The sequence below is a fragment of the Entelurus aequoreus genome, linkage group LG09 (genome assembly GCF_033978785.1).
Source record: "Entelurus aequoreus isolate RoL-2023_Sb linkage group LG09, RoL_Eaeq_v1.1, whole genome shotgun sequence".
Lineage (NCBI taxonomy): Eukaryota > Metazoa > Chordata > Actinopteri > Syngnathiformes > Syngnathidae > Entelurus > Entelurus aequoreus.
Window position 1 is genome coordinate 434713 of NC_084739.1, and position 19057 is coordinate 453769.

Genomic DNA, 19057 nt, shown 5'->3' on the forward strand with positions numbered 1-19057 from the left:
GGCCCTCAGGCTCTCCAGCTCCTAGAGGACCACCATGGAGCAGAAGTCCAAGCTTCTGTACTCTCCACACTCGGCTTTGGTAACTTTGAGAACTTCTTTTTGGCCCAAGACCAGGCATGAAACCCTCCAACAACTAACCATATAGAGAACCTGGGATGCAATGGTCTGTCACTGAGCTACTTGGACTTGTTGGAGATTGTTAACTAGCACTATAGGACACAGTAACACAAATCGTATATTTAAGGTTGCAAATGCTCATTTAAAGGGTGTTCCCTGAAAAGATACTGCTTTAGTATTATTGTCTTTTAAAGCTGGAGAATGGATGTGTGGCTGTACAAGGTACATCATTTGGAGTAGAGGTGGGAATCTTTGGGCACCTTACGATTCCATTACGATTAGGATTCAGGAGCTACGATTCCATTAAAAATCGATTATTGATGCGTCATTAATTGATGTATGTTGATGCGGTTTTACATTTCTTTTCTTGTAAATCAGCTGTTATATTACATTTGTGGTATCGAATGTTACATACGTTGTCTAACGATATATATTGCACAATAACAAACAGAAACTAATATCGCTTTCCATTTCAATCATTTGGGTTTTGCCCTCAAAGCATCCTGTATCCAGATACTCACTCCCTGAATGTGTAAATAATACCAAAAACGGCCAACGTGTTTTTATTTTGTAATAATAAAAACAAGAAAAATATCAATTTAAAGACTTAGTATCATTTACACGCAGATACTATACTACAGTGTTTTTTAACCACTGTGCCGCGGCACACTAGTGTGCCGTGAGATACAGTCTGGTGTGCCGTGGGACATTATCTAGTTTCACCTATTTGGGTTAAAATATTTTTTGCAAAGCAGTAATTATAGTCTGCACACTGCCTCCCGCTGTTTCCGACATCTACAAAGCAATTAGCTACCTGCTGCCACCTACTGATATGGAAGAGTATTACACGGTTACTCTGCCGATCTCTAGACAGCACCAACACTCAACAACAACACATCATTTACAGACTATAATTACTGCTTTGCAACAAATATTTTTAATCCAAATAGGTGAAATGAGGTAATCTCCCACGGCACACCAGACTGTGGTTGAAAAACACTGGCTTGAATGAGTGAGGACTGCAATTTAGGAGTTGAAATTTGGGTTGCATGTTTGATAAAATGCAGAGAAAAGGACAATGAAGAAGTCGCTCAGTGTTTCGTCTGCTTGAATGAGCCTCGCCATCACCAAAAGGCAAAGAGACCGACCAGGTTTTCGCGCGCGGACTACGGCTCTCGACACATCACGCTGGGATTGCCCAAGATCCAGAAGAAGTCAAACAAAGTGGAGGAAGGGAAGTGTGCCATCAATGCACTCGCTGACAGAGCCCTCCGCGCGGGATAAAAGGTTTCCTCCTCAACACTTGTGGTGTGATGTTATCACCGGTCTGTTGTCTTACTGATGCCTTCAAGCGCTCCCAGACTTGGATGACAACTTTGCTTTTATTTCCTCCCATTGGCAGCCAATGAGCCGACAGACCGCAGGAGAGCGGATGATGGATTGCCTTTTTTTTTATCTCAGGCAATAAACACCAGTTCCTCCATCTTATCTCAAAGTGATTTGGCCGACACCTTCACTGCTACGGAAAGTGTAGGTTTTTTTTTAACGAAATGAGGCTCTGCGTGCACAGGAGTGTGCTAAGACTGCCATTGTTCACCCTGGAGGACATCTCTGACCCAGGAGACTTAACCAGTAGTGATGGTGATAATGGAGGCTTTTGTCTTATTAATACATCCTTTCAATACAATGGCTTCTTTAGAGTGACGGATGAACAACGTCGGAGAGGTCAGGGGGTGGGGAGGGGGCACAGCAGGCTGCACAATAAGGACCCCCCACCCCCCCACCCCTCACAAGACAGCATATGATGCATGGTCGCTACTAATGTTCCTCATGCCCTCCCATCACAAGACAGCATACAATGCATGGTCGCTACTAATGTTTAACGCTGTCAGCCATTAAGAACACACACACAAAGATGCACAATGAATGTATATTAGCCAACTTGCAGAAAACTTACCCCATGAGAGAGAACATGGCACTGCTCACATGTAGCAACCAGCAAAAAGTCAGTGCTCACATGTGGCAACCAGCAAAAAGTCAGTGCTCACATGTAGCAACCAGCAAATTGTTAGTGCTCACATGTAGCAACCAGCAAATTGTTAGTGCTCACATGTGGCAACCAGCAAATTGTCAGTGCTCACATGTGGCAACCAGCAAATTGTCAGTGCTCACATGTGGCAACCAGCAAATTGTCAGTGCTCACATGTGGCAACCAGCAAATTGTCAGTGCTCACATGTGGCAACCAGCTTGCAGACAAACTCCAAAAAACGAAAACATTAAATAAAATTAAAAAATGCCCTAAAATCTTCTCTGCAACGATCCAATTGTTGTGGACGATCAGAACTTTTGATGCGGCGTGTGTTGTCTGGTCCGGGCCGCGTGATGATCCATAGCGGGGAAGAGCGGCGCTGCGAAGCCGGACAAAAGTGCTCGCACTCCGGGGGAAGTCAGCGAGGGGAGGTGCAAAAAGTGTCCCGCCGCGGGCTTGCTTTTCCGGGTCCGGCGGCACGTCTGCTCGCCCTGCTGGTCTGCGGCTGACTGACTGGCTGCTCACACACACACACACACACACACACACACACACACACACACACACACACACACACACACACACACACACACACACACACACACACACACACACACACACACACACACGCACACACACACACGCGCGCGCACACGCACACACACGCGCACACACGCACACGCTCTTGAGGCAGGAAGGCGCGCATGACGTAATCGTCACTCACGCGCACGCGCACTACACAGCAAAGAGTCAACCCACTCCAATTAACGGTAGGTAGAAAGGACAATAAATAACACCCGACATGGCTGCTTCCAAGTTTTTGATAATCCTCTTGGACTATTTACAAATTAAAAATTGTCCCTCATGTTAACAAAAGAACAGAAAACGAAGGAGTTTCCCCCCCAAAAACCGACAGCTGGTTCACATAATCCTGCTAAGTGCTAGCTGGCTAAGAAAAACCGTTGTATTGTTTTCTGTCGACCTGATAACCAGCTCGTGCTTTTTCACCATATTCCCTCTCACTAGTTGAATCATTTGAGTCATATAGCGAGTAAAAATGTACTTTGTTTGTGTCACCGATAACCAGTACTGTACATATTTTATACAATCTGCTAACTAAATAACTAGCACACAGCTAGCAAAACATTGGTTAAATAGTTTGGTGAAAATCTGATAACTAGCTAGTGTTAATATCATCTGTAGTTTTTGTTGTATTCATTTTCACTAGATAACTAATCAACTAGTTTAGCAACTAGTTAGCAAGTAGAATTATATTGTGTGGGTTTTATGCATTCTGCTAAATAACTAGCTGGTACATAGCCAGTAAATAGTTTGGTGTTCATCTGATAACGAGCAGTGTTTCCCACACATTCATTTATTTGTGGCGGCCCACCACGAAAGAATTAAGGCCGCCACACAAAAAAAATGTATTTTTTAATTTATTTATTATTATTTATTTTTTTTGTCCAGCTCCTCAGGCAAATCATATAGTTGATGTAGATGCCCATATCGGCTGTTCAGATTTACTTTACAAAAGAGAAGTGTAGGATCAAGATTTTTGGAGCTCTTTGTTCAGTGGATCAGATGTTTGATGAAGCTCTGTGTCTATCTACCACCACTACTGTTTTCTGTTTATTTGTTACTGACTGGCAGGACACCTCTGCCTCTGTTTCACTTTATGTTGCTGGTAAATAATATGGTTGTAGTAGTAGGCTAAAGTCAAATTATTTAGTATGCACTAATTAAAGGGGCAGAGCTTTAAGAGACATTTTAGCTTTTATATTTTTATAAGATATATTTTTTGTAAGAACCACAATTAATAAATATATTTCAGTGAATAACTTATTGTTCAAATCTGTATATAAATATGTACATAAAGTGTTGTAATTATATTGTAAAATGGATGGATGGATGGACTCAAACGAGAGAGTTGTTTTAGTCACACTCTTGATGTGTGACTCAAACGAGAGAGTTGGGTGGAAGATAATACCCAGATTCTATACCAGGGGTCACCAACGCGGTGCCCGCGGGCACCAGGTCGCCCGTAAGGACCGGATGAGTCGCCCGCGGGCCTGTTCTAAAAAAAAAAAAAAAATTTTTTTTTAAATTTTTTTTTTTTTTTTTTTTTAAATTAAATCTACATAGAAAAAACACAATATACACTTTCAATCAGTGCATCAACCCAAACAACCTCCCCCATGCACACTCATCCACACCCACTCACACAAAAGGGGTAATTTCTTTCTGCTACCAATATTCTGGTTCCCACAACATAGACAACACATCTGCAAGGGACACAGTCCCTGAACACAACATAGACAACACATCTGCAAGGGACACAGTCCCTGAACACAACATAGACAACACATCTGCAAGGGACACAGTCCCTGAAGCACACATGATTGTATAGGCTGCTGGTCCACTAACATTTTCATTAATTACTATTTTTTATGTAATTATTTTTATATTGTTTTACTTTCTTTTTTATCCAAGAAAATGTTTTTTATTTATTTATCTTATTTTATTTTATTTTTAAAAAAAGGGCCTTATCTTCAACAGACCAGGTTGTCAATGATATTAGATTTGTTTAAAGGGTTTTTTAAACCAGGCCCAGTCCAGATAATGTCCAAGTGGGACTCAGCAACACACACCTTCATTCATGTACACAGAAAAAAATTAGGGAACACAACAGTGCATTTATAAACAAAATTACATGATCAAAATAAGCATTTATGTACAGTCCAGATTATGTCCAGGTCACTCAAATTAGGGAACACAACAACATATATCATATAATCTATAAACATAATTATACTTTCAAAATAAGCCTTTGAGGACTTCTCATCTATTTTTTTAATGTTTTTTGGCATCATTATCGTTTTCAACCATGTAACTTTCTAAAGTTAGAAAATACTGAATAAATGTTTTAAAGAAAGTAATGCTAAGTGAATATCTGTTTTTGGCCTTAAAAATAAACATTTTACCGAGTACTATAATTAAATGGACTAAATCATGATTGTCAATGAACTCTCCTAAAATAACAGAAACCACATTAAGCTTCATAAACAAACCAATCCTTAAACACATTTTTTCAACTTCCACCCAAAACAAAGACACAATATGACAATACCAAAACAAATGCAGGGTGGATTCAGGCTCCTGACAACAAAATCGGCAATCATCTGACTCTGTCCTATTCCATAATTTTAACATTTTCCCTGTGGGTAAGAAGTTATAAATAATTTTAATTTGAAAATAACGATTTTGCACATCGATAGTGGTTTTATAGATTAGTTTGAATTTGGCATCCCATGGCAACGGGCAGTCAAAAAAGTCCTCCCATTTTCCATTTGTGTTGTATGAGGCAGCCTTCAAAGATTTCTTTATTAAATAAAAATTATATATTTTTCTATTTATTTTAGTTCCTTTTTGCCAACTAGAATTTCTTATTAGAGGTTTACAAACTAATAATTTAATAGTTCCATAATTAATTATTTATTTCCATCTTTTCCCAATTACTCCAGTTAGTTGATAAAATGAAAAGCTTGAGCAAGCATCACCATACATAGCTCTAAATTCATCATACTTCATCATTTTACCATTCTCATTGATAATATCATTGACAAAAATGATTCCTCTTTCAAACATATTTTTCCAAAAGAAAGGCTTTCCATCTATTACAATATTAGAGTTCATCCATATTAACTGCTGCAAAATATCGTCTCTTTTTTCTGGCACATAAAATTGAAAACACCACTATGAGTGGATTGTTTCCTTTATGAACCCCGCCATGTTTCCCAGCAGACTCTCTGGGAGGGGATCACTTGTAAAAAAGGATACAATTTCTTTTGATACAGTACATGTTTTTTGTCCAACAGGACATTTGTGTACCACTCAATGTTTAAATACATCTTTGGAACAATTGATGCTTTTAAAGACAGACACATAGCTTCAAGGTTGAGAAGTTTCAGGCCCCCATATTCATACTCTTTGTACAAAACCTTTCTTTTAATCTTTTCTGGTTTGCCGTTCCAGACAAAATCGAAGACCCTCCGCTCATAAATCTTAAAAAAGTTTTGTGATGGAGCTGGTAATGACAAAAACAAATAAATAAATTGAGGAATAATTAACGAGTTGGCAATAGACATTTTACCATACAAGGTTAGGGATTTCCCTTTCCATAATTGCATAATTTTGTCCAGCTTTCTTAGTCGATTATCATAATTTACTGAGCCTAGATCTTCCAGATTTTCTGGGACAACAACACCAAGTATGTTAACTGGTCCATCTGTCCACAAAACAGGCACTTTGCATTCCATTCGAAAGGACGTTCCCTTTAGATTTCCGATCCTTAACATTTTACATTCATCATAATTAAGCTTAAGGTCAGATTGCTGTGAAAATATGTCCAAAAGATTAAGAAGGTTCCGCAAACAATGAGGAAAAATCTTATCTTTGTGAATCAGCCTTTTCTGACATGAACTTCATCAAGAACAAACACAGAACACGCCTCACTGATGCACATCTGCAAGACTCACTCAGAGTTGCAGTGTCAAGTTACACACCAGAGTACAACACACTAGTTAACAGCATGCAATGCCAGGCTTCCCACTAACTGACAAAGAAACAGATAACAGATTTGGTGTCCAGTTCAAAGTGTGACATGATTTAAAAATTTGAGAGTTTACTTTTGTATTTTACATGAGTTATTATTTGTACAAACATGGTGCAAAGTAATTCATGATTTGTTAAAAAATGTTAGTGGCTAGCTAGTTAAAATGGGATATTGTGATTTCACAAGACTGTCTTAGAAGTGATCATTTGAAAATGTTCAATTTGAAAAATGTGCACTTAGAGAAAATATAAAAATAAAGTGTTGCATATTGATATTTATGTTTCTATATATATTTATTGTGAGAAATCATTAAGATGATCAGTGTTTCCACAAAGATAAATATCATTAATTATTAATAATAACAGAGTTAAAGGTAAATTGAGCAAATTGGCTACTTCTGGCAATTTATTTAAGTGTGTATCTAACTGGTAGCCCTTCGCATTAATCAGTACCCAAGAAGTAGCCCTTGGTTTCAAAAAGGTTGGTGACCCCTGTTCTATACTGAGTCACTTTGTGTAATTGTTTGTTGTCACATGTTAAGGTGGTATTATTAAATAAGTGTATAATTGGTTTGTTGTCACATGTTAAGGTGGTATTATTAAATAAGTGTATAATTGGTTTGTTGTAACATGTTACGGTGGTATTATTAAATAAGTGTATAATTGGTTTGTTGTCACATGTTAAGGTGGTATTATTAAATAAGTGTATAATTGGTTTGTTGTAACATGTTAAGGTGGTATTATTAAATAAGTGTATAATTGGTTTGTTGTCACATGTTAAGGTGGTATTATTAAATAAGTGTATAATTGGTTTGTTGTCACATGTTAAGGTGGTATTATTAAATAAGTGTATAATTGGTTTGTTGTCACATGTTAAGGTGGTATTATTAAATAAGTGTATAATTGGTTTGTTGTCACATGTTAAGGTGGTATCATTAAATAAGTGTATAATTGGTTTGTTGTCACATGTTAAGGTGGTATTATTAAATAAGTGTATAATTGGTTTGTTGTCACATGTTAAGGTGGTATCATTAAATAAGTGTATAATTGGTTTGTTGTCACATGTTAAGGTGGTATTATTAAATAAGTGTATAATTGGTTTGTTGTCACATGTTAAGGTGGTATCATTAAATAAGTGTATAATTGGTTTGTTGTCACATGTTAAGGTGGTATTATTAAATAAGTGTATAATTGGTTTGTTGTCACATGTTAAGGTGGTATTATTAAATAAGTGTATAATTGGTGTGTTGTCACATGTTAAGGTGGTATTATTAAATAAGTGTATAATTGGTTTGTTGTCACATGTTAAGGTGGTATTATTAAATAAGTGTATAATTGTTTGGTTGTCACATGTTAAGGTGGTATTATTAAATAAGTGTATAATTGGTTTGTTGTCACATGTTAAGGTGGTATTATTAAATAAGTGTATAATTGTTTGGTTGTCACATGTTAAGGTGGTATTATTAAATAAGTGTATAATTGGTTTGTTGTCACATGTTAAGGTGGTATTATTAAATAAGTGTATAATTGTTTGGTTGTCACATGTTAAGGTGGTATTATTAAATAAGTGTATAATTGTTTGGTTGTCACATGTTAAGGTGGTATTATTAAATAGGTGTCGGTGTATGTATTTATTTGTAATCCTGCTGGCTAAGTAGCTAAATAACCACTAAGTAATCGGCTAGTGGCAACTAGTTCTGTAGTTATTGTGTAGTCCTGCCAATTGACTAACTAGTTAACTATGTTTTTGTGTGAATTGGTTCTATAGTTTTTTTGTCAGCCAAAAGAAGTGTTGTTAATATGTGCACTCAGCAATGAACCAGCGAGGCTGAATGTTGTCTTCATGCTTTATTCATTAGGATTTACGGCATGTACCGTATCTACCTAAATAACAAAGGTGAAATACATTTTACAGCCTATTTTTGGGACTCTCTACCCCCAAATCAAGTCCAGATGTTCCACTTCCTCTCCCCCTGATGCAGATCCCAGCATGTCTCACTTTCTTTCCCAACTAATCCTTTTCCCTCTTTGAGCAGCTGAAAGAAGCATCAGGGCTCTTTGTGCTTGGACTATTATGTCAATGCACCAAACATTATTGTGTATTCACATGGGGCCTGCAGGATGCACCAAACATTACTGTGTATTCACATGGGGCCTCCAGGATGCACCAAACATTACCGTGTATTCACATGGGGCCTGCAGGATGCACCAAACATTACCGTGTATTCACATGGGGCCCCCAGGGCACCATAGTGTACGTGCTGTTGGTTCTTGCGCTCACAACCCCAGCAGAGCTAATAAAATCTCCATAGTCATTAGTCTGAAAGCCTGAGTCATCCTATGACGTGATAGATTGTATCATGCTCATAGTCCTACAGAAATATTCTGTCTTTTTGAGGAAGTGGATTCATGTTTGCTCTGTAAGTCTCTCTCGTGGGGGATTTAAATGTTATGTGGTGGACATTTTCACTGCCGGCACAAACATATACAGTACAGTATACACTTTGGACACACCTTCTCCTCATTGAAGGCAATGCTTACTTTATATTCATGACTATTTACATTGTACAAAGTTTGTAGATTGTCACAAACTATGAAGGAGCACGTGTGGAGTTATGCACTTAACAAAAAAAGGTGAAATAACATGTTTTATATTCTAGTTTCTTCAAAATAGCCACCCTTTGCTCTGATTACTGCTTTGTACACTCTTGGCATTCTCTCCATGAGCTTCAAGAGGTAGTGCATTGCTTGATGTACATATTAAGAAAAAAAACAAAAACTTATTTTAGCTGACAAAAAACTATACAACCAATGTACACTACCACAGAATAATAATAATAATGATAATAATAGATTTTATTTGTAAAAAGCACTTTACATTGAGCAAACAACCTCAAAGTGCTACAGCGTATCAAAATAAAAAGATAATAAAAAATAAAAATAAATAAAAACTAGAACAGCCAAATAGCTAAAACTAGTATGCATATATCTAAAAAAAAAAGGTCTTTCCAAAAAGAAGGGTTTTTAAGCCTTTTTTAAAAGCATCCACAGTCTGTGGTGCCCTCAGGTGGTCAGGGAGAGCGTTCCACAGACTGGGAGCGGCGGAGCAGAAAGCCCGGACTCCCATTGTTCGTAGCTTTGTCCTCGGAGGTTGGAGGAGGTTAGCCTTTACGGAGCGGAGACACATAGTTATTAACCAGTTAGTAAATTGGCAGGACTACACAATAACTACAGAACTAGTTGCCACTAGCTGGTTACTTAGTAGTTATTTAGCTACCTAGCCAGCAGGATTACAAATAAATACATTCCACAAGTCAGCAAAATAATTACTTACTTAGTGAGCAGGAAATAAAACATCATATCTTCACCACTTAACTAAATATTATACTGTTAGTTAACCATGAATTGATTAACGTGGACCCCGACTTAAACAAGTGGAAAAACTTATTGGGGTGTTACCATTTAGTGGTCAATTGTACGGAATATGTACTGTACTGTGCAATCTACTAAAAAAAGTTTCAATCAATCAATCAATCAGTTCCACACTAACAGGGTTACACAAAACCATTCAAAAATGTTTCAGAAGCTAAGTACTAGTTAGTTAGTTAACAGGATTGCATAAAACCCACACAATAGATTCCTACTAGGAAGTTATCCTATTTACACCAAACATTCTTTGCTGTCTATGTGCTAATAAGTTAGTTAGCAAATTACATAAAACCCACACAATATAAATCTACTATCTAACTAGTTGCTCAAGTAGTTGATTAGTTAGCTACTGAAAATGCATTCATACTAAACTACAGCTGAGATGAACACTAGCTAGTTATCAGATGAACGCCAAACTATTTACCCAGTTTTTTTGCTAGCTATGTCCTAGCTAGTTATTTAGCAGATTGCATAAAACCCACACAATATATTCCTATTTGCTAACTAGTTGATTAGTTAGCTAGTGAAAATGAATACACAAAAACTACAGATGATATTAACACTAGCTAGTTATCAGATTTACACCAAACTATTTAACCAATGTTTTGCTAGCTGTGTACTAGTTATTTAGTTAGCAGATTGTATAAAATATGTTTTCCAAGAGGAGATTGATTAGGGACAGCAAGAAAATGGAATGCTGCCGCAAAGTGGAGACTGTGAAGTATAATACTGCAGAGCCCAGACCTATACGACACCATGTGCACCCATTTTTGTTGTCTTTATCCAAGAGGCGTGGCGCGGTTGGGAGAGTGGCCGTGCCAGCAACCTGAGGGTTCCTGGTTCGATCCCCAGCTTCTACCAACCTAGTCACGTCCGTTGTGTCCTTGAGCAAGACACTTCACCCTTGCTCCTGATGGGTGGTGGTTAGGGCCTTGCATGGCAGCTCCCGCCATCAGTGTGTGAATGTGTGTGTGAATGTGTGTGTGAATGTGTGTGTGAATGGGTGAATGTGGAAATAGTGTCAAAGCGCTTTGAGTACCTTGAAGGTAGAAAATAACTATACAAGTATAACCCATTTACCATTTATGTGCACTTATCGTTGTCATTTCTAGCTGTCACAGTAAGGACTAGGGGTGGAAAGTTTCCGGTAAATTTCCGGAAATTTACCACGGGAAGTTAAGCTCGGGAAGTTTGGAAATTTTGACCATATTTTGATTATTTAAAGTTGGACAGCGTCCATCTTATTGTGTAGAATAAGATGAGAAGCTTGTAAAACACTAATACAATGCATCACACAGATATAAATAGTCAGCTAAACAATATTGGAGTAGTCTTAAAAAAGATTTGACTGATGGACAAATGAATAGAAATAGGCTAGATGAATAAATGAACAGTCAATCAACATGCTAAATCAAACTATAAGCTACATTCTTGTATGACAACAGAATGGCTAGAAGAACAGAAGGCAGAGGAAACTACACCTTTTGATTTAGTATTTGCTACTTGAACTTTACACATCACAAAAAAGGTCAATTCGGATCGCTAACGTTGTTAGCATAAATGAACGGGATTTAACATAGAGAAAATTAGCATCACGGCTATAGGATAAATATTTTGGGTTCATTACGAGACGGTGGTGGTACATAAACCTAGCTAGCTAGAGATATTGGCCCCAAAATCATTTAACAAGTACAGAACAGCTAGCTAGCTTGAGTGTAAGTCTGCTGGAGTAGTCTACAGTCATACAGTAACAAGCAATTACACCTCTATTACACTTAAATACCATAGATCAAATATATTTACCTCATCAACACTTACCTGACTGGATGAAGTCCTTGGGCTCAAATACTAGTGTGGCCTCAATAGCCCTGCTGTAGTGTGAAGCATGCTGGGAATGATCTGTGCATGTGATGGAAGAATGCACCGCACATGTGATGGAGGAATGCACAGTGCAGGGTTGAAATTCTACTAAATTTGCATGAAATCAGGTTGTTTTAGCTAATAATAATGCTGCAAGATCCAGCATGTTGCATTCAATGTTTATTCCCATTCATTTCCCATTCATTCCTGTTAATTCCCATGGAAAGTTTCCAACTTTGAATATTCCCGGAATTTTGCCTGCATATCGTAAAAACAACCGTCCAACATTTTACAACTAATTGTAAATGTATAGGTGCCGACCATCAGGGCCGAGTTGCGACGAGAGAGTGTTATTAAGCCGAGTTGGTAAGTGAATCTGTTTGCTAATAGTAGCTGCTAGCCGTACCCATGTATTGTCTATGGGCGGTTAGCATCGGCTTTTAATCCCGTTTCCTCCAATGTTTCTGATCCCATTGAATTCATATTTATTTCGAGTCTTTATTTTGGGTACTTACATATGGTGACTGAGTGTTTAAGGCCATCTGCACTTTTTATGATACGGTAAAGACAATGAATGAACACACCCTGCCCATAAACTGAACTGTCACTACAAACTGCCATATCCACAACCCCAACCCGTGTGGCCGTATAAACTGTGAATGCGCATATGGACTGCGATCAGTCTCATATGACTCCTATGAACTTTAAGAACTTTTGATACCACCTTGTATGAATTACCTGAACTCTTAATCAATGAACTAAACCAACATTGTTTGTTGAGATTCCTTAGTTTTTTCCATTTGTTTTGAATGGCCATTCCTATCAATGGTTAGTTTAGTTTAGTTGATTAAGGATCCCCATTAGTCTACACCGCAGTGGAGACTATTCTTCCTGGGGTCCAGACAAAAAACATCACACAATCACAAAACAAAAGATTACAATGCAGTACAACATGATCAAATAATAAAATGTTGTAATACAAAAATAGCAACAACAAAGAACCAAAAAAAGGAATAATAACTTTGAGTTTACATAATAGTGTTCATACCAAAGATAAAAAGAGCAATATAAAAATAGATATATATATTTTTGCAAAAATAAAACAAAGAACCAATGGCCTAAAATATACACATTAGTGTACCAAAGACAAACAATAAGTGATGAAAAAGTACCATCCATCCATTTTCTACTGCTTGTCCCACAATCAATAAAATAGTCAATAGTCAATAAAAACAGTCATGACATTAGGTACAATCTAGAATAATCTCTTTCCGCAATACTTCTCCTCTTAGTCTGTTCTTAAAACCCACTATGCTGGTGATTGATAGCAGATATTGTGGAAGTGGATTCCAGTAAGTGATTGCCCTATACATTAGTCTTTTTCAAAACATCACTTTTGGGTTTAAGACGGGTGAAAGCACCGCTTAGGGCTAGCCTGGTACCATAGTTGTGACTTTCACTAGCAAGCAACAGCTGAGAATACAGATATGAAGGTTTATGGTATGTATAGATTTTTTTTTAAAATAAAATCAAACTACAAGCTAGTCTTTCACCAACCCTCATCCATGACAATTCAGTATGCATGATCTCAATGCTGGTCCTAAATGAGCAATGGAGAGCTAGTCTGGCAGCTCGGTTTTGGGCAAGATGGATTTTATTGAGTTCTTGTTTAGATGCATTAGAGCAGATTGCTGGGCAGTAGTCAATATGTGACAATACAAGGGATTGTATAACTTGCTTAGTAGTTGTGTTAGTTAAAAAAATAGGCACTTCTTCTTATGATTGAAATGCTTCTGCTCATTTGTGTTACTATGTTGTTAATGTGAGTGGCCCAAGATTGTAACTCCCAGCAACCTGGCCTCTTTAACTTGTTCAATATGAACTGCGTTCAAAGAAACATTTAATATGCGTTCCTTTCTCTGAGCATGTTTTGAGCAAATAACAAGACATTTTGTTTTGGAAATATTAAGTTTCATCTTATTTTCTGTAACCCATTTAGAAATCTGTATGACTTTGTCTTGTAGTATACTGCTCAGGTTGTTGTGTCATCTGCGTAAATTGCACAGCAACCATTCTTTAAAATACATGACATATCATTTACAAATATTGAGTATAATAAAGGTCCCAGGCAACTTCCCTGGGGAATTACCACAATATAATGTTTTAATATTTGAAAGGGTTCCATTGAACATGACACATTGCTGTCTGTTGACTAGGTAGCTTTTCATCCAATTAATCGCTGAGAGTTTAAAACCATAAGCAGACAGTTTTATAAGTAGACAAATGTCTGTCCACTATTTGTTGCACTGTACATATTTAAATAACAGCAGTATCATTTAAAGCATTTAATTGTCTGTCCTACTCTCTCCGAGTCGTAATCTAGATTTCTGATTATCCCAATATTGAGAACTTCTACTATACTAGCTAAAGTACCTGTTACATGCGCACGCAGAAACATTGGTGAGGGAGGGGCAGAGACAGAGAGCAAGAGAGCTAGTGAGTGGAGAGACAGACATGAAAACAAGAAATGCCGAAACGTAAAAAGTATTCGGGTTTTGGTCCTGGCCGTGACACATGGGAAGCAGAATGCACTGTGTGCAAAGCAGGAACGTATGTATCTGTGGCAAATAAAGATCTAAAAGCCCATATCCACACTACAAAGTACAAAACAGCTGTGCAGGGCGAGAGCTCGTCTGCTAAATTGACCGAGTACTTTGTGCGACCTGGAAAAGGAGAGTACATTGTAAACGCAGCAGAGGGTGTTTTAGCATTCCACACAGTTACAGAATATAAATGTGACTTATTTTGTTATACTGTCAAGCAGTGTTGGCGTTACCGCACTTTTTGTGTCTTTTTAAGCATTATAATCAGAAAGGACTTTTTTTCTTTTTTTTACCTACCGCCCGGCTTGCTTGTTTTTTTATTGTCTCGATTATTGCTTTCCGCCAGTGTTTTGTTTTGTTTATATTTGCCAGGTCACATTTCCGTCCCCGTGTATTGCGTTTTTATGGTCGTAAATTTTGATTGGCCGAAAGTTTTGTCAATGACAAACACTTCCTCAGTTTGCACTGGGACAAGTTTAGCGCGAGGTGCTGTCAAAAGAAAGACTTGATGGTAAACAATAAGGTGAGTGTAAAGTCAACCTTTTTAACTTCATCCTGTGCCAAGTTTCCAGTAAATGTCTTGTTTTAGTCTTTGAGTCCATGGAAACTTCACTGGATCCACATTTCCAGGATGGAGACAGGCTAGCTGTTAGCTTCAAGCTAACTTGCACCCGATCAGACTCCTCCACCCCAAAAACATACTTTTTAAAATTAGTTTTCAATCCATCCATCCATTTTCTACTTCTTTTTGTATTTATTTTTTTAATAAATGGAGTAACATTTATGACAACCTTTTTCCAAAACACAATATAGAATGTGATATATAACAGAATAATGCATCCATTTATCTGTGTTCAAAACGCTTACAAAAAAGTGGGACCCAACAATTTTACCGTGGTACCCCATTTTTATAACTTGATGGGGTCCCTGGGACCCCATTTTGAAAATTCCTAGCGCCAACACTGCTGTCAACAGAGGAGAAAAATGCTTTATTGAAATAAATATATTATTTATAAAGCAAGTTGGAGTATCATTGGCAAATGTTCACCTAGTCCCCGCCTTGGCACGCATATATGTGTGTCCTCTTTTTGGGGTTTCACAATATGGTCAGCCTAGTAGTGGGGCAACGTGGAGAATCTGGTGTTGAATCTTGGGACTTTGAGAAATAACGGCAGCATGAGCAGCTATTTTTGCCATTTCTGGCATTGTCGTCCTAAAGTGACCCATTGTATCTGTGAGGAGACTTAGGGCAGCAAGAAAGTGGAGACTAGCGGGTCTAATCCTTTATCTTCCAGAGATAACAACAGCATTTGTACTTAACCTGTGTGTACTTACTTTTTTGCCATTTGTAGCATCATCGTGCTCGAGGAAAGTTTCATCCATGAAGAAATGGGCAGCTAGCAAATGGAGAAAGCGGAGACTATGGCGTAAAATACTGCGTGGTCCAGATCCAAGGCACAGCAGCACGGTAAGCCAACATTAGCATGCATGTTTATTGTTGTCATTTATTGGGTCAAGATGATCTGCTTTTGTACACGTAAAGTTGTACTACAGTCTCGTAGTTAGTAAAGTTGTATTGGAGTCCTGTAGTTAGTAAAGTTGTATTGGAGTCCCTTAGTTAGTAAAGTTGTATTACAGTCCCATAGTTAGTAAAGTTGTATTGGAGTCCTGTAGTTAGTAAAGTTGTACTACAGTCTCGTAGTTAGTAAAGTTGTATTGGAGTCCTGTAGTTAGTAAAGTTGTATTGGAGTCCTGTAGTTAGTAAAGTTGTACTACAGTCTCGTAGTTAGTAAAGTTGTATTGGAGTCCTGTAGTTAGTAAAGTTGTATTGGAGTCCCTTAGTTAGTAAAGTTGTATTGGAGTCCCTTAGTTAGTAAAGTTGTATTGGAGTCCCTTAGTTAGTAAAGTTGTATTGGAGTCCTGTAGTTAGTAAAGTTGTATTGGAGTCCCGTAGTTAGTAAAGTTGTATTTGAGTCCTGTAGTTAGTAAAGTTGTATTGGAGTCCTGTAGTTAGTAAAGTTGTATTGGAGTCCCTTAGTTAGTAAAGTTGTATTGGAGTCCTGTAGTTAGTAAAGTTGTATTGGAGTCCTGTAGTTAGTAAAGTTGTATTGGAGTCCTGTATTTAGTAAAGTTGTATTGGAGTCCCTTAGTTAGTAAAGTTGTATTGGAGTCCTGTAGTTAGTAAAGTTGTATTGGAGTCCCGTAGTTAGTAAAGTTGTATTGGAGTCCTGTAGTTAGTAAAGTTGTATTGGAGTCCTGTAGTTAGTAAAGTTGTATTGGAGTCCTGTAGTTAGTAAAGTTGTATTGGAGTCCTGTAGTTAGTAAAGTTGTATTGGAGTCCTGTAGTTAGTAAAGTTGTACTACAGTCTCGTAGTTAGTAAAGTTGTATTGGAGTCCTGTAGTTAGTAAAGTTGTACTACAGTCTCGTAGTTAGTAAAGTTGTATTGGAGTCCTGTAGTTAGTAAAGTTGTATTGGAGTCCTGTAGTTAGTAAAGTTGTACTACAGTCTCGTAGTTAGTAAAGTTGTATTGGAGTCCTGTAGTTAGTAAAGTTGTATTGGAGTCCCTTAGTTAGTAAAGTTGTGTTGGAGTCCTGTATTTAGTAAAGTTGTATTGGAGTCCCTTAGTTAGTAAAGTTGTATTGGAGTCCTGTAGTTAGTAAAGTTGTATTGGAGTCCCGTAGTTAGTAAAGTTGTATTTGAGTCCTGTAGTTAGTAAAGTTGTATTGGAGTCCTGTAGTTAGTAAAGTTGTATTGGAGTCCCGTAGTTAGTAAAGTTGTATTTGAGTCCTGTAGTTAGTAAAGTTGTATTGGAGTCCTGTAGTTAGTAAAGTTGTATTGGAGTCCTGTATTTAGTAAAGTTGTATTGGAGTCCCTTAGTTAGTAAAGTTGTATTGGAGTCCTGTAGTTAGTAAAGTTGTATTGGAGTCCTGTAGTTAGTAAAGTTGTATTGGAGTCCTGTATTTAGTAAAGTTGTATTGGAGTCCCTTAGTTAGTAAAGTTGTATTGGAGTCCTGTAGTTAGTAAAGTTGTATTGGAGTCCCGTAGTTAGTAAAGTTGTATTGGAGTCCTCTAGTTAGTAAAGTTGTATTGGAGTCCTGTAGTTAGTAAAGTTGTATTGGAGTCCTGTAGTTAGTAAAGTTGTATTGGAGTCCTGTAGTTAGTAAAGTTGTATTGGAGTCCTGTAGTTAGTAAAGTTGTATTGGAGTCCCGTAGTTAGTAAAGTTGTATTGGAGTCCTGTGGTTAGTAAAGTTGTATTGGAGTCCTGTAGTTAGTAAAGTTGTATTGGAGTCCTGTAGTTAGTAAAGTTGTATTGGAGTCCTGTAGTTAGTAAAGTTGTATTGGAGTCCCGTAGTTAGTAAAGTTGTATTGGAGTCCTGTAGTTAGTAAAGTTGTATTGGAGTCCTGTAGTTAGTAAAGTTGTATTGGAGTCCTGTAGTTAGTAAAGTTGTATTGGAGTCCTGTAGTTAGTAAAGTTGTGTTGGAGTCCTGTATTTAGTAAAGTTGTATTGGAGTCCCTTAGTTAGTAAAGTTGTATTGGAGTCCTGTAGTTAGTAAAGTTGTATTGGAGTCCTGTAGTTAGTAAAGTTGTATTTGAGTCCTGTAGTTAGTAAAGTTGTATTGGAGTCCTGTAGTTAGTAAAGTTGTATTGGAGTCCTGTATTTAGTAAAGTTGTATTGGAGTCCCTTAGTTAGTAAAGTTGTATTGGAGTCCTGTAGTTAGTAAAGTTGTATTGGAGTCCTGTAGTTAGTAAAGTTGTATTGGAGTCCTGTATTTAGTAAAGTTGTATTGGAGTCCCTTAGTTAGTAAAGTTGTATTGGAGTCCTGTAGTTAGTAAAGTTGTATTGGAGTCCCGTAGTTAGTAAAGTTGTATTTGAGTCCTGTAGTTAGTAAAGTTGTATTGGAGTCCTGTAGTTAGTAAAGTTGTATTGGAGTCCTGTATTTAGTAAAGTTGTATTGGAGTCCCTTAGTTAGTAAAGTTGTATTGGAGTCCTGTAGTTAGTAAAGTTGTTTTGGAGTCCTGTAGTTAGTAAAGTTGTATTGGAGTCCTGTATTTAGTAAAGTTGTATTGGAGTCCCTTAGTTAGTAAAGTTGTATTGGAGTCCCTTAGTTAGTAAAGTTGTATTGGAGTCCTGTAGTTAGTAAAGTTGTATTGGAGTCCTGTAGTTAGTAAAGTTGTATTGGAGTCCTGTATTTAGTAAAGTTGTATTGGAGTCCTGTAGTTAGTAAAGTTGTATTGGAGTCCCTTAGTTAGTAAAGTTGTATTGGAGTCCTGTAGTTAGTAAAGTTGTATTTGAGTCCCGTAGTTAGTAAAGTTGTATTGGAGTCCTGTAGTTAGTAAAGTTGTATTGGAGTCCTGTAGTTAGTAAAGTTGTATTGGAGTCCCGTAGTTAGTAAAGTTGTA